The sequence below is a fragment of the Lytechinus pictus genome, chromosome 13 (assembly GCF_037042905.1).
Source record: "Lytechinus pictus isolate F3 Inbred chromosome 13, Lp3.0, whole genome shotgun sequence".
NCBI lineage: Eukaryota > Metazoa > Echinodermata > Echinoidea > Temnopleuroida > Toxopneustidae > Lytechinus > Lytechinus pictus.
Genome location: NC_087257.1, coordinates 1,242,956 through 1,254,962, shown reverse-complemented (window position 1 = coordinate 1,254,962; position 12,007 = coordinate 1,242,956). Strand labels below are relative to the sequence as shown.

Below are 12,007 nucleotides of genomic sequence, written 5' to 3'. Positions count from 1 at the left end.
TGTCATTTTGCCTCCGACGAAGATTCTGCTAGGATCGAAAGCTTAGGCCCCTTTTGACTTTCTAATTTACTCCATTGGCTCTCTTTTATTAGATAAGCAGTTTTCAGCAGGTGGGACAAGGACCCCTTATTAAACATCTTAATACTTTTTTGGGGAAAAGTGTTGCCATCTATTAATATTAGGAGTGGGCTATACATGGGTCAAAAATACTTTTTTTGTAATTTCTATATGACAACAGTTTTTTTTTATTCCTTGTAATGTATCTCAACATGAAATGACAATATTTTTTGTCTCGGGTCCGAGAAAAAAGTGTGCCGGGCCAAAATCCAAAATGGCCGCCAAAACCCCCCAAAATCACAGTTTTGGCCACAATTTTTTTATTTGGTGGTCAATTTCTCTGGTTTTGGTGTCTATTCATATGTTTTTTGGGGCAGGCAATTTGTTTTTCCTATAATTAGTACTTTTAAACCATTATTTGTAGAGTTAAAAGGTAATTATACCTAAATTTTCCCATTTTTGTAGCCTTTTTTCAGCCAAAAAGTAGGTTTTATCATCCTGGGGTTCTGGGATATTAGATGGTACGAGATCAACAATAGCAAGCAGCTTCATATAGCTATATTGCTTTTATTCCTCCACTTTGGGTTTTACGGATATTTGTGAAATATATCTTATTTAAAAAAAAATGTCAATTATCCATAGGGGCTATACAGTATACATATGTACAATGTACTGTACATACATACTGCACTGCATAAATGCATTGGCCACCATGACAGATAACAAGGCTTGTATAAACTATAGTGTCATAGAAGTGAGCCCTCAGGTTTAGAATTAGATGCCTCAGAAATTGAAGATATGTTTTGTCTCAGAAATTGAAGATATGTTTTGTCAAATATGCTAATTCAGGGGGCGGAGAGAGGTAATTTACACTGTAGCTATTCTGGGCCCCGTTGCATAAAAATTTACCATTACCCGGTATGTTAACTTAACTTAATGGTAACTTGCATGCAATCCTTTATTCTGATTGGCTGTTGATCAGCGTTACCATGATACTAGTAGTTACCTGACCCCATAAACATAGGCCAGTTAGACACCAGAACCAGGTTTTAAAAAAAGCCTCCAAATGAAGAAGATATGGCTAAAAATGTGATGTACGTATATATACATGTATGTGATATTTACATGTAAGTTTAATTTACGTTACTGGTTTCACCATGTACATCAGCTGACAAGGAATCAAATTCACAATCTAATTCTAAACCTTTGAAGCTCATTTCTATGATACTATAGTTTATATACAGGCCTTGTCATATGCCATGGTGGTCAATGCACGGATATATGCAGTGTAGTATATACAGTGCATTGTACACCGTATAGCCCCTATGGATAAATGACATTTTCTTTTATTTGATAAGATATATTTCACAAATATTCGTAAAACCCAAAGTGGAGGAATAAAAGCAATATAGCTACATGAAGCTGCTTGCTATTGTTGACCTCGTACCATCTAATATCCCAGAACCCCAGGATGATAAAACCCACTTTTTGGCTGAAAAAAGGTTACAAAAATGGGAAAATTTAGGTATAATTACCTTTTAACTCTACAAATAATGGTTTAAAAGTACTAATTATAGGAAAAACAAATTGCCTGCCCCAAAAAACATATGAATAGACACCAAAACCAGAGAAAATGACCACCAAATAAAAAAGTTGTGGCCAAAACTGTGATTTTGGGGGGTTTTGGCGGCCATTTTGGATTTTGGCCCGGCACACTTTTTTCTCGGACCCGAGACAAAAAATATTGTCATTTCATGTTGAGATAAGGTAAAAGGAACACAAAAAAACTGTTCCCACAGTAAAACCAAAAATCACCCATTTATAGCCCACTCCTATTAATATGCAAATTATGTAGGTCTTGTCCAAGGATGGAATGTCCCATACTGTAAGTAACATTTTGAGGATTTAAAAAAAAAGTTATTTCTCAAAATACATGTACAATACTTGTATTGTTGCATCTCTGGGAAGGTCTAATTTATTACATGTAATTATGAAGATGTTATACCACAAAAAGTTTCAAAAATTATAGTTTACTTTTCAATTAAAAGTTAATTATGATGGGACAACATGTTACGTATGGGACATATACATACAATGTCAATGGGGAGGTTTGTGTACAAAGTGAATAGAGGAAGACAAATGTCAAAAGTGACTTTTTACCCTTTTTTAGTTTCTAAAGGCTGATTTGTGATGAATACTGAGAAATGAAAACAATTGAATTGAAAAAAATGTGAAATGGAATTCATGAAACCATGAAAAACAAGAAAAAAAATGTTACTTGAAATGGCTAATTTTCCTTTCAGTCATATCAAATATGTCTCAATAGAACATTTAAAAAGAAAAAAACTCTTTTGTTATTTCCATGATTTTAATTTTTTTAATATTCAAAATTATGGGGAAAATTGTGAACATTCTCTATATTGACAAAATGTCCATACATAACTGTCCCATAGGTAAAATGTCATTAATTTGTTTAATTAGAGTCTGTAATTAGAGGGTTTTGGCTTATGAAATGAAACTTGCCTTAGATACACAGGAGTGTTGTGACTTTTATCACACTCAGTTACAAGTTGTCAAATGAAATACTTTCAGAGAATTCTCAACTTGAAAAAATGTTTCAAAAGTTGTCTTGTTTCTGCATCCAATACGTACAGCACATCTTTTCTCTCTATTAAGGTCAAGGTTATATGTCACTATTTTTTGCATGATTATTCTTCTCCTAGATATCTACCATTATGAGGGTATTCAAATCTAATCAGAGTAATTTAACACTATTGTTCAGGTCATTAAAGCCTTTGAAATGTCCCATATGTAACGCGCAAATTCTTGGACTTGCCCATATCTTTGCTTCCTTGTTCCTGTTGCACTGGAGTCTTCTGGTATGCTGGAATGCCTGCTCCCCGCTTCTTCATGTAGCAACCAATCGGGTAAAATGTGGATGAAAATACAGAGTATCTCCTGACCCCCTTATTGGAAAAGCTGGACCCTGCCGGCCCCTTCCTAACCTAACATTAGCATCAGATGACAAAAACTGTCATGTATTAAAACAAGTGGAATGCCTCTGGCCGTCTCACCTGCATCACGCGATTCAATATAGCAGCAGTGCTGATTTTGAAAACTACTATAACTCGCACAAGATGTTCAGTGATACTTGGTTACTCTTATTTCCACGTTTTATGAACTAGACCAATACACTTATAGAGATATGATGGCAATTCAACAAATACCCCCAACGTGGCCAAAGTTCTTTGACCTTACATGACCTTTGACCTTGATCATGTGACCTGAAACTCGCACAGGATGTTCAGTGATACTTGATTACTATTATGTCCAAGTTTTATGAACTAGACCAACACACTTTCAAATTTATGGCTGTAATTCAACAAATACCCCAATTTGGCCAAAGTTCATTGACCCTAAATGACCTTTGACCTTGATCATGTGACCTGAAACTTGCACAGGATGTTCAGTAATACTTGATTACTATTATGTCCAAGTTTCATGAATCAGATCCATAAACTTTCAAAGTTATGATGGTAATTCAACAGATACCCCCAATTTGGCCAAAGTTCATTGACCCTAAATGACCTTTGACCTTGGTCATGTGATGTGAAACTCATGCAGGATATTCAGTGATACTTGATTAACCTTATGTATAAGTTTCATGAACTAGGTCCATATATTTTCTAAGTTATGATGACATTTCAAAAACTTAACCTTAGGTTAAGATTTTGATGTTGATTCCCCCAACATGGTCTAAGTTCATTGACCCTAAATGACCTTTGACCTTGGTCATGTGACATGAAACTCAGGCAGGATGTTCAGTAATACTTGATTAACCTTATGGCCAAGTTTCATGAACTAGGTCCATATACTTTCTAAGTTATGCTGTCATTTCAAAAACTTAACCTCAGGTTAAGATTTGGTGTTGACGCCGCCGTCGCCGCCGCCGCCACCGCCGCCGCCGCCGCCGTCGCCGTCGCCGTCGGAAAAGCGGCGCCTATAGTCTCACTCTGCTATGCAGGTGAGACAAAAATGAAACAATATTACACAAACTAAAAATGGCACCAGAATAATATCAAAATCTATTCATCTTGCCTTTATCAAGAGCAAAGGCAAAAGAGAACCGAAGCTCAAACTATTAATTAAACATAAAAAAGTGTTAAGTACCGCAAAATAGGAAAATAGCCTTAAAAACAGCCATGCTGAAGCTTTTCTCATTGGAATAAAGTTGTATGAATGACCACAACGCTAAAGCGAACAATATGTAATAGAACCGAAAGAGAAAATGGATGCTAAACGACATGCTGTGATTGGCTGTCAAGATTAACAATTTAGGCTTAGTAACAGCTGTAAATTGAAGCAAAGCAACTAACATAACGCTAGGGTTCTTGCAGGGGTGTGAGTGGTCACAAATAAAAAGATCTGAAAAAGCTGACGAGTGTTGAAAAAGTCTGAAAAAGAAAGAGCTCCCATACTTTTTGCACAGAGGAAAGCCAAAAATAAGCTGAAATTAAGCTGAAAATAAAAACAAAAAAATCTGAAATCAGATAAAAATGTGAACTCTTACACCCCTGGGTTCTTGCGAACTCCTTCTGGCCGCCGGCATAGAAGGAGACTTTCATTGTCTGTTTTTAAGGCTATTTTACGAAGTAGTAAATACCTTGTAAAATTCCAGCATTCTCCTCTAGCGATTCTCCCTGCTGTAAGCCAATCCATTAATATTAAGTTACTATCCTCACTCACATCAAAGCTCTGTCAAAACACCAATATTAGTCAGGTCAATATAAGTTGACCCCCAAACAAATTGCAAAAAAAAGTGTTTTCAACTGTTTCTGTATCATTTGACCTCAGGGATACCATACTAAAAACCTACCAAAACCTGCATCCAGGAAAGTGGTTATTTTCAAGATGGTGTCAAAAATGGCTGCCATATTCTAAACAGTGGCTTTAATTTGGATCCTATTCAATGGTAAGGGTCAAGTAGTACCTTGGGACAAATACAAGGACATTCAGTGGTCTGGTCCAAAAATCCCAAATTTCTTCAAAAAATGGCATCAATAAAAATTCTGCTACTTAAAACCCAACACAGTTTGTTCAATATCCATACGATATTTGTGTCTAAACCATGGTTTAACCACGTTACAAAGACAGATGGCTTTCAAAAATAGAGTCTAAAAATGACTGTTACTTAAAAATGGTCACAGTTCATAATAGAAATCCACCTTGGAGATACGATTTTGGTGTCAACACTTTTGTATTAGTTAGTAAGGATCCAAAAATACCTCTGGTGACAATGATATGCAGTTGTCCATTTTGTCTAAAAATCCAAGAGGGCTTTCAAAATGGCATCTAAAAAGACTTTAGTCATTCAAAAACGTTAAAAGTTCATAAATGTACAATATCATACTTTGAGAAATAATTTTGGTGTTTACACTGTGAAGGGTAAAATAATGCTTTGGGACAAGCAACAGGGATGGTCATACATGTATTTTCATTTTGTCAAAACATCCAAGGTTGATTTGTATAAGAGAAAAATCCAACAAGCATAACACTGAAAATTTCATCAAAATTGGATGTAAAACAAGGCATAAGCGATTTTGTGTCTCGCCAACTTATGAAAATAACCATAAATATCATGATTTGCGAGGGCACGCAACAGAATTGTATCAATATTGTGAAATAAATGGAATGGAATAACATTTGTCACAAGAGTCTTGCACGTACGTTAATGTTGAACTCAAAATGTACTTTGACCTTACCATATGTGACCTCCAAACACAATAACATGCAGGTCTCCTAAGTACATCATCAACCCAAGTTTGGGTGAAAAGTGACTTACGGTTGCGGAGTTATGTGTCATACGAGAGTCTTGCATGTAAACTTTAAACGTTGACCTGAAAATGACCTTTGACCTAAACATGTGACCTCTGACTGCTGCATAACATGGAGGTCCCCTAAGCACATCTACCATCCAAGTTTGGTTGAAAAGTGACTTACGGTTGCGGTGTTATGTGTCATAGTGTGTGTGATGGACGGACAGACGACATTTGGATCCCTAAGTCTCGCCTTTACCTCTGGTGGGTGAGACAATTAAAAAGTTATGACATTTTAAAGTTTCGCCTAATTTCATAAAACGGTTGTATGCACATCCTAGTCAGTATGCAATTGAGGAGACTGATGGCGTCATCCACTCACTATTTCTTTTGTATTTATTACATTAATATTCTAATTTTCTGCTCATTGTCAAGTGAAAAAACAATTAATTTCTCCATAAACATGTGGAATTAGCATTGTTTAGTACTACATGTACTTGTATATATTGTTCATTCAAGTTGGTCCTTATTGTCAAATCTTTAAAAAAAGGAAATATTGTATAATTCAAACAATAGAAAACAAAAGAAATAGTGATTGAGGGACATAATTGTGCATATTACTGTTTTGTGAAAAATAAGCGCAAAGTTTAAAATGTCATAACTTTCTTATTTTACATCCGATTTTTGAAGAAATTTTCAGAGTTATGTTAGTTTGATTTTAGTCTATTATTCAAATCAACATTTTTCTGTAATGGACTTGACCTTTAAGTAACTGCAGTCATTTTAGACCCCATTTTCGGAAGCCATTTTGGATTTTTAGGCACACTAGACCACTGACTGTCCTTGTAACTTGTCCCAAAGTATTTCCTGACCCTTGAAACCATAGTACATGTACATCTAAATCATTTGTCATGATCTGTGACGTCAATGATGGAATAGTGCACTATTCCATCATTAATGTCACGGAATAGCAATTTTTCTTCAGTGGGCGTTCATTTTCAACTAACCCGATCCAAAATAAAAGTAGACTTTCCATAAAAGTTTACAAAAATCAACAAAATTTCAGGAATTCAAGTGTCACAGATCCTTAACTTTTTGATGCATAATGTATAGAAATGTCAATTATTGAACCAAGAACTTGTTTGAAAATGTAACAATAATTGTAAATAAGGCTGTAAAGTATTGGAAAAAGCATGCCACCAAGTGAGATTCTTATCCCTCTTGAGCAGCCTAACATCAGGTGCACCTTTTATCAAACTTCATCAGCCGAACATCAGGTGCTCTTTTTATCAAACTTTATCAGCCGAACCTCAGGTGCGCTTTTTATCTAACTTCATCAGCCGAACCTCGGGTGCGTTTTTTATCAAACTTCATCAGCCGAACATCAGGTGCGCTTTTTATCTAACTTCATCAGCCGAACATCGGGTGCGTTTTTTATCAAACTTCATCAGCCGAACATCAGGTGCGTTTTTTATCTAACTTCATCAGCCGAACATCAGGTGCGTTTTTTATCAAACTTCATCAGCCGAACATCAGGTGCGCTTTTTATCTAACTTTTGCAGCCTAACAATGATATAAAATGAACTATGTCCATTTGTGAGCTCAGCCATATTCCTTTTTTAGAAGACACGTTGGATTTTTGAACATATTTGATTTAATGATTTAAACCAACTTTATCTTTTACATGTATGTAGAAACTCACCTGTGTCTGCTTGTATCTAGCTTTAGCAAAGCATGTGACAGGATCTTGTAATACAGCTAGTGTGCTTCCACTCTCTGCAATGCCTTCTAAAATCTGTACACTCACTTGTTCATCTTCACTATGATAAACCTGGTATGACAAAAAACAGTGTACATGTATAAACTCTTCATGTGTTGACCAGTAAACCCTCCCCCCCCCCCTCCTTGTGTGGTCATTATTGTAGCAGCTAGCATTGAACCATTCTACATGTATGTGGTTGAGGACTATAACTTTTATCTAAACATTTTGAAAGGAAATGTCTAGTAAAAAAAATTGTAGAGGATTTTATTGGCTTTCTTATAATGCATTACTTATAATAATAATAATGATAAGATAGGCAGGCCTATACCCAGGGAAGCAACTTCAGTTCTGAAAACTGTTCTCCCAGCGGGCCCTGCTATTATTATAACCCCGGATTTAGCTGGGCTGCCTAGAGGCTCAAAGCATTCAAGGAATTTCTTCCTACCGGTTACCCATTCACCTCACCTGGGTTGAGTGCAGCAGTGTGGATAAATTTCTTGAAGGAAATTATGCCATGGTTTGGATTCGAACCCACGACCCACTGTTTCAAAGTCAGAAGACTAATCCACTGAGCCACAACGCTCCACACTTACTGGATTACTTATGTAATAAAGCGTAGCAGGCCTAAAGTGTTTTTTTTTTCATTTTTTCTTTTTACCTTTCCAACACAAAATTTGGCACTTTTTTGTTCTTGTATCAGTGGCATAATTTGAATTTTTTTTGGTATTCATAACAAAATCATGATAATCTGATATGAATTGCCCACACAAGATAGTACACCTAAAAAAACATACACTTTTGAAATGACTGCCAAACAAAAAATATATCACTTTCAGGGAAAGACCTATACAGTGCGTCCCACAAAAAACGAAACCGAGATTTATCAATGATTTATCATAACTTAATCAAAAATACAATAGACAAATGACCTACCATTGTAAAGCTTAGAATCTCCTCTTTCATCTGAAATATATCTCGTTCACGCACGAGTGAGGAAGAACAATTTGAAGAGGGGATACCAAAAAGTCATTTGGCAGGCTGTATCTGGGTTTCAAAAAGAAAACCACATTTTAAAAATTTCCATATAGATCTGCTCTTTAATTTGATACCTCAATTACAGAAAATGGTCAAGAAATAACAATGTTCTGGTTATTTGAAATAAGGCTTGAATTTCAATAATTTCATAAAATGAAGAGGTTCTACAGGCTAGCGTTCAAACTCACTTGACACTCCATTTTGTTGACGATCTGCCATGCATTAAGTCTTGTGTTAACCATGCGATAGCTTCTGTGGGAAACCGGTTAAAACACGTTTATTTAATGAAATTATGGAAATACAAGCACTGTTTCGAGGGAACATTTTTTTACTTCTTGACCATTTTTTGTGATTAAGGTATAAAAAAAAGAGCTTTTTAGGCATGTGATTTCTTTTTGAAATTCAGATAGCCCCGCCAAATGAGTTTTTGGTATCCTTTCTTCAAATTGTTTTTGCTCACTCATGCGTGAATGGGGAATAATCTAAGTAATATCAGATGAAAGAGGAGATTCTAAGCTTTACATTGGTAGGTCATTTGTCTATTGTATTTGTGATTAAGTTATGATAAATCATCGCTTAATCTCGGTTTTGTTTTTTTCTGGGACGCACTGTTTATATGGAAAACCAATAAAGTCAACTTTCAAATGACACCAAAAAGTTGGGAAACTATTCATGCTTGAGTGAACATTACCCACTTCAAGAAACTAAGGGTAACAAAATAAGGCTGGGCCGGAATTACTGTAGCCTTCCAATTTCTTTTAGATTTCAAGAGGCGAATCCTTTGGAACTTGCAAAGTTGTGATAAATTAATGATCAATCACTATCAATTTTGGTTGTTTGAGCAAATTTCATGAATTGAAATTTTATGCATGAGAGAACATGAATTCCAATTTTCAGTGCAGCATTTTTACTTTTTCATGTTAATCTCAGCAGTGGGTTCATGAGATGAGAGTCTAGTCCAGATTGGACCTTGGTGTTTGGAAGTTCCCTTTCTCAAAGTTAACATAGAGGACACATGTCTCCCAATCTCTAATCAGCGCCAATCCACTCATCTTCCCTCCTCAGTGGGGAGGGAAGATCTACCATCCAAGTTTGGTTGAAAAGTGACTTACAGTTGCGGAGTAAGGTGTCATAAAAGAGTCTTGCATGTAAACTTTAACGTTGACCTGAAAATGACCTTTGACCTTACCATGTGACCGCCAACTGCAGCATAACATGCAGGTCCCCCAAGTCCATCTACCATCCAAGTTTGGTTGAAAAGTTACTTACGGTTGAGGAGTTATGTGTCATGTGTTCCCAAGGTTTGTGACGAACGGACGACAGACGATAATTGGATCCCTAAGTCTCGCCTCCACCTCTGGTGGGTGAGACAAAAAGTGAGCTAGATAAGATATTTTTATAGAGTAGCAATTTTTTTGTCAGTACTTTTGCACCTGATGTGAGAGTGCCCCGATAGAATTAAATTTTCATGCAAAGTTGCAAAGTTTAGGCTATCATGTAATTGTAAACCATATTTTCATTTCACATCCTCCATATATTCATAAACACTTGTAACACTTCATGTTTCATGTAGAATCTTTCCCATGTTTAGATGAAGAAGACTATTTACATATCAAGAAGCTTTGTTTTGTATGAAACTTTGAATGTGGTGTACGGTCCCCCCCCCCCTCCATAATAAATGTACATGTAATATACAGTGTCAGGCCCTACGCTCACCCCCCCCCCCCCCCCAATAATGTAGTACATGTACCTACCTTTGTAGAAGCCTGTGTAGTAATCATGGCACAGCATTGATCCTTTATTCTGGCTTGTATTTTTATATTGTCACCAGACACAATTCCACCCCCGTAATTAATGGCATAGACCCATTGGCAATTTGAAGCACTAGCATGAGCGGGAAGCATCAATTTCACCTGTAGGGGGTGTACAACACATAAAACAAGACTCATCAATTTTCTTTGAATGAAAAAAAATATATATACTCCACTGGAAGAGCAGATACATACATGTAAATAGGGCCAAGTTGAACCATGGACCTACAAAGAGATGGACATTCATTGGATAGTTAGTGGTAAATGAATGAAAATTCTTCTTCTTCTTCTGGAAATAGTACAGGCCACCGTCTGGTGTATTGTTGTACTGGTGAAGTGCAGTGTGCAAGTGTATATGTACATCATCCAATAAAAAATTGCTTATAGCGTGCAAGTAAAAATAATCACTGTTAGTAACAGAGCTGGGTGTTTTGTACCTCTTGTTTAAAGAGTGGAAAGAGAGGTACAATTAACCATGTTTTGGGGGAGGGAGTTCCGAAGGCTTATTGAATCTGGAAAGAAGCAACTCTGGTAGACAAGTGTTCTGGCAGAGGGAAAAATGATCTTTTGAGAATGACCTCTATGCAAGGATGCGGATGGAGGAAGGTAGGTGGAATGTCAATGAGTGAGTGAAAAAATAATATAGGTTCATGTGCTTGTTTTTCTACTCGACTTCAAAGTTGCCGTATTTGAATGATGTGAAAGTTGCGCAATCCTGAAAATTATGCCTCTCTTAGACTTCACAAATTCACCAAAAGAGTTTAAATCATCTTTATTCTATCAATATCGCATCAAACTTTCAGGATATGTAACTAATTGGATACCAAAGTAGGAGAATATTTTTTAATTGGCAAAACTATATCTATTTGGAGTCAGAAGCACCCTCATTTGACAAGACTGGTGAATAAACTTCCAAAAAACAAATCTTTAAAAAAAGTGAATTTACTCAAAAATTAAAAAAAGTAGTTTAAGCTGCATTCAAAATCCATGTCATTTTCATCAAATTCGTCAAAATTGTAGAGGAATGCATAGCGAAGGTGTAGGGAAGTTATAAATATGTGGTCCATGTGCTCATTTTTAAACTATCAGTGTCCAAATTGTTGCCAATTGGCTTGAAAATCGCCTAAAATGCACCGAAAACAGGCAAAAGTCTAATAACACTGTCTAAAATGCGAATGGTTCCGTAGTTCTGCTCTCAACACTCAAAATCCATGTCATTTTCATCCTACTCTCTAGATTTGTAGGGACTTTATTAAGACGTTGAAACATTAAAAAAATAGGGTCCATGTGCTCGTATTTAACCTATCAGTGTCTAAATTGTTGCAAGTTGGCTTGAAACAGCCACAAAATCCACCGAAAAAGTGCAAAAGTCTGATAATACCGTCCAAAATGTCTAAAATACGAATGGTTCTGTAGTTCTGTTCCCAAACATTCAAAATCCATGTCATTTTCCTCATACTCTCTGGATTTGTAAAGGAATATATTCTGAAGACGTTAAATTATTAAAAATTTTAGGTCCATGAGCT

The 12,007-nt window shown here is 36.1% G+C and overlaps 1 long non-coding RNA gene across 1 annotated transcript; it reads right to left on the bottom strand.

Moving 5' to 3' along the window:
- Window positions 1-4,697: 4,697 nt before the first annotated feature.
- Window positions 4,698-10,579, bottom strand: LOC129274797 (uncharacterized). The gene is made up of 3 exons (XR_010295429.1): window positions 10,425-10,579; window positions 7,576-7,704; window positions 4,698-4,812 (listed from the first exon to the last, which is right to left on the bottom strand). It is a non-coding gene; the product is annotated as an uncharacterized LOC129274797 (long non-coding RNA).
- Window positions 10,580-12,007: the final 1,428 nt, after the last annotated feature.